Here is a 3,926-nt window from a genome sequence, read left to right as displayed (position 1 = left end):
AAATCCTTTTTCCTCTCGTCAGCACACAAGCTGATGGACCGCCAAAGATCAAGACCTTAAAAAGAGGGTCTGTAAGGCTTGTTGTGGTCCGTAAAGCAGCACTGGAGGGGGGGACTATTTGCGTCTTGCTCCACAGAGGTGGGTTGAATGGTATTTTCCGCCTCATTTGGTCTTTGTTGTTTCTCCCTGAAGAGATGACCTATATTATCTAGGATGGGAGATCAAAGAAGGCTTTTCTCACTGTGATCCCATGAAGCTTGAATCTTACAAACCCAGAGAATGAGCCCTGATTGCGCAACTGCCTCGCTGCACTGCAAAATGTGGCCGTGAAGCCAAACGGTGGAGAAAAAAAAAACAGCTTCTTTGTAGCTGCTCAGCCTACAGGATTCATGATCCTGCAGTTTAGGAGGGACAGAGCTTTTGATGTGGAGGATTGTAATTAATGGCCTTTCTTGAGATAATGCTCACTCTGCTCATTGCTGTTTATTATCCTCTTCATAAGCATCTTCAGAGAAAGTAGAGGGAAAAGAAAGAACTAGTTTACTACATTTTCTTTAGGCAAACTTTGGCACAGCTCAGTTCAGATTTAAAAGAGGTTCCCAATCTAGGACTGTCTTCCATTACCTCCATACTTTCCCCCATTAATTCCCATTAGTGTTACCAGCTGGTGATATGTGGGCTAATGCTGGCCTCTATTCATGTTCAGGTCCTTGGTTGCCTATTCATCAGTCATTTATACTGTGGAAATGAAACAAGGTCACCGGTGGGAACCGGCTACCTGCTGGGAGCAAGTGTTCACCTGCAGCTCCCCACTCCCACCCTCCCATCCGTCCACGCTCGACTGATCCTTCCTCCTCTGTAATCCGGCTACTGGTCCCTGTGCCTTCTTTCAACTGGGTGTTCCATTTCCAGTGCTCCACATGGTGTCAGAGACGCATGGCTGCCGAACATAAAAAGCGGATGGACCAGAAATGCCCATATGTCTCCATGACCTGCATCAGTTGCTACACTGTCATGCATCTCATTAGCCACAACCAGAAGCTGCAGACGGACCCTAATGGTCATTCATCAAAAGAAGGTCTTCTCCCTGCAGTACCTGAGCAGACAATGGTGCAGATGATGGTTACGATGGGAAACTCTGGTGTGATTTATGAGGAGATCCTCCATTCCACTGTTTGAATCGCCGTTGTGCAAGATAATGATCACAGTGTAGCATCAGTCCAAACCCAAAGGTCAACAGATTGATGTGAGCGTGTTTGATTATTATTAATTGCGTCATGGTTTGGTGAAGGAGAATACTTTGTTGACCCTATTTTGTGAACGGATTGCATCTGCTGTGATTTCTACGTGAGGATGCTGGAGTTTGATGGTGTGATCCTTCATGGAGTTCTAACAGATAATCTAGGACATAAAATATATCAGGGCTTGTACACTTAGAGGGTGAGTACGGTGATATTCTATATTTTGTGTCAAACGAATTACCAAATAAAAAGAAAAGACCGTATGAATTACGATGAACATTGTGATGAGCACTGTAGTTTTGGGATTTTTTAGTCAATCCCACATACACTGTTCTGCTGCTGTAAATACTCACTAGAGGACCAAATGTGTATCACTCCGCGGCTGAAAATAGTCCCTAACAAATGCATGATTTATTCCTGTTTGAGTAGCATTTGCTAAAAATGCTGTTTTAAGAAATGACTTAGCAGTTGATTTGTGACCTATTTTCTAAGATGTACAGCTTCAGCAGCTTGGGGTCACAGGTCAACACGTGTTGTTGTGATTTAATGGGATTTGTTGGCAATACGAAACATATTGAATAATGCCAGCCTTATCCTTTACACACTGAGGCAGATTCTTCACTCCTCAACAACTCAGACCAGAGCAGCTCTTTTTCAATTTAACTGATGGCCCATCATCTCCCTCAAATCTGTAAAAGCTCTCAACAACTGTCTTCATTTCTAAAGCCTCAGACGGGAGCACAGCTTTTATCTCTCCAACTGCAAAACCCTCTGACTCCTGCAGCAACTAAGGCGGTAATGATGACAACGTCTCCTGGAGGGAGTTGATCTCTCGCTGAGCCCACATTCCAAGTTTCCACATTCCCAATTAGCCAGTACAGCCCGGGCTTAAAAAATGAAATGAACCCCCTGCAGCCTCTTGATGCTGCTTCAGATATATCTCTTAGCTGTTAACCAGCATATTGTACACAGAAAGAGTGTGTGACAAGTAAAGGAAGCTAGAGGACAAAGTGTAATGGCCTGAATGTGTTCTTCTGTGCTCTGGCTGTGCAGATACAGAGCAGTAACAAAGCCGGTTAGATTTCAGGAGGAGATCCACTGGAACTATTTTTGACACTACAGTATATGTGAGCCCTACCGTGGTGCACCGTCTCCTGGGATGCCTGGATGTGTGAGGGATGATGATCTATTTTTTGATAAGCATCAGAAAATGGTATAGGAGCAAATCTCGTACGGCTTAAACAGAACTGTGTATTGGAGACGCATCATTCAAGGCGGACAGGACGGGAGAACGGCGTCTTAAATAACCGTGACAGACGTGATATGATCACTGAGGAATAAATTGAATTATTGAATTACTGCTGCAGTGTGGATGAGAATGCCCCTCCCAGAGATGAAAGAGTCTGACATGACGAAAAACTTCAGTATCTGGTCGCTCTTCCTCTTTCTTTCACATCCCTCGTTTTCTCGTTCTCACATTCCCTTTCTTTCTTTTCTCTTTCTATGACAGAGAATACCCGCTTCATCACCACACTCCAGGCGAGTTTAATTACCTGGGGATGTCTTGATAAGACATGATTAAGTATGTGAGGGTAAAGTCATTAAGGCAAGTTGGAAAGTCTGCAGAAATAATGTAAATTTTTTGCAGCCTCTGCAAGAGTCTGCAATCTGGTACTCTTTCACCTGTGGGTCATGGAAACTATACTGCCCACAACAATGAGACAGCAATAACCTGAACCTTTCTCTATTAACCCGAGCCCTACATTGTGTAAAGATGGATTTTAGGTTTTTTCTCCCTCCTCTTTAATATATTAAATTAATTAAGCAGAACAGGTGCTGGTAAGTCTCTGGCACAGAGCACATTAGCCATTGTAAACAAGGATTCATTTGAGGGAGCTCACAGTGAATCCCAGACCTTGTTTTGCGGGAGGCAAAGTGAAATCAGACTGAAACACAGAGGAGGTAGGAAATCTGCCGGGCTAAACTCGTAAATCTGGGAGCGTGTTCTCAAACTGATTAGTGATTTGATTCGAGAGTTGTTGAGGGAACGTAATCTTGAATGTGAGATATTCTGCTGGGGGACTGGTGTGCAGATGATGTGTGTGATGATGAGGGTTGACTGGCGTGGTTTTGGTTGGATTCTGCAGGAGTTTATTTCAAAACGTATATATATTTAGAAAGTCTAAGATAAAAAAATATACAGTAAATATTACATTTTTGGCACCGAGCTGCTTTTCCACAGTGACTTCAAATGAGCGAGATAAGGGTGTGAGGACACTTGGACAGGCTGGTGAGGCTTCCACCTGTGCAACTCTCCAACCACTGGGCCCATATTCAGTCAAGTATATATCACGGATTGCAAATTATTTCCACATACTGTTAAAAAAAAATTACCAATCTCCGTCAATGATTATGTAATAGCAGCTGCTGCCTTTCTCTCTATCTTGGATATCTTGGAACAACATATTTTATAATATTTGTTGTATTTGTTCCCAGTAACAGAGATTTAAGACGTTATAAGCCCCTGTCAGGAGCTCGGAAACATCTGTTGTGAGTCACTGTATCTTCCTATATTGCACAAGCTTAGAGCTATACTGAAAGCTGCTCCAGACCTCCAGACCTACACGGCACCCGTTGACACCACGGATTAAAGACAGCTCTTTAAAACCCCTGGATTATTTCCCA

This window comes from Enoplosus armatus, chromosome 14 (genome assembly GCF_043641665.1).
Source record: "Enoplosus armatus isolate fEnoArm2 chromosome 14, fEnoArm2.hap1, whole genome shotgun sequence".
NCBI lineage: Eukaryota > Metazoa > Chordata > Actinopteri > Centrarchiformes > Enoplosidae > Enoplosus > Enoplosus armatus.
The sequence above is the reverse complement of the archived record's forward strand: the minus strand, read 5'-3'. Positions refer to the sequence as shown.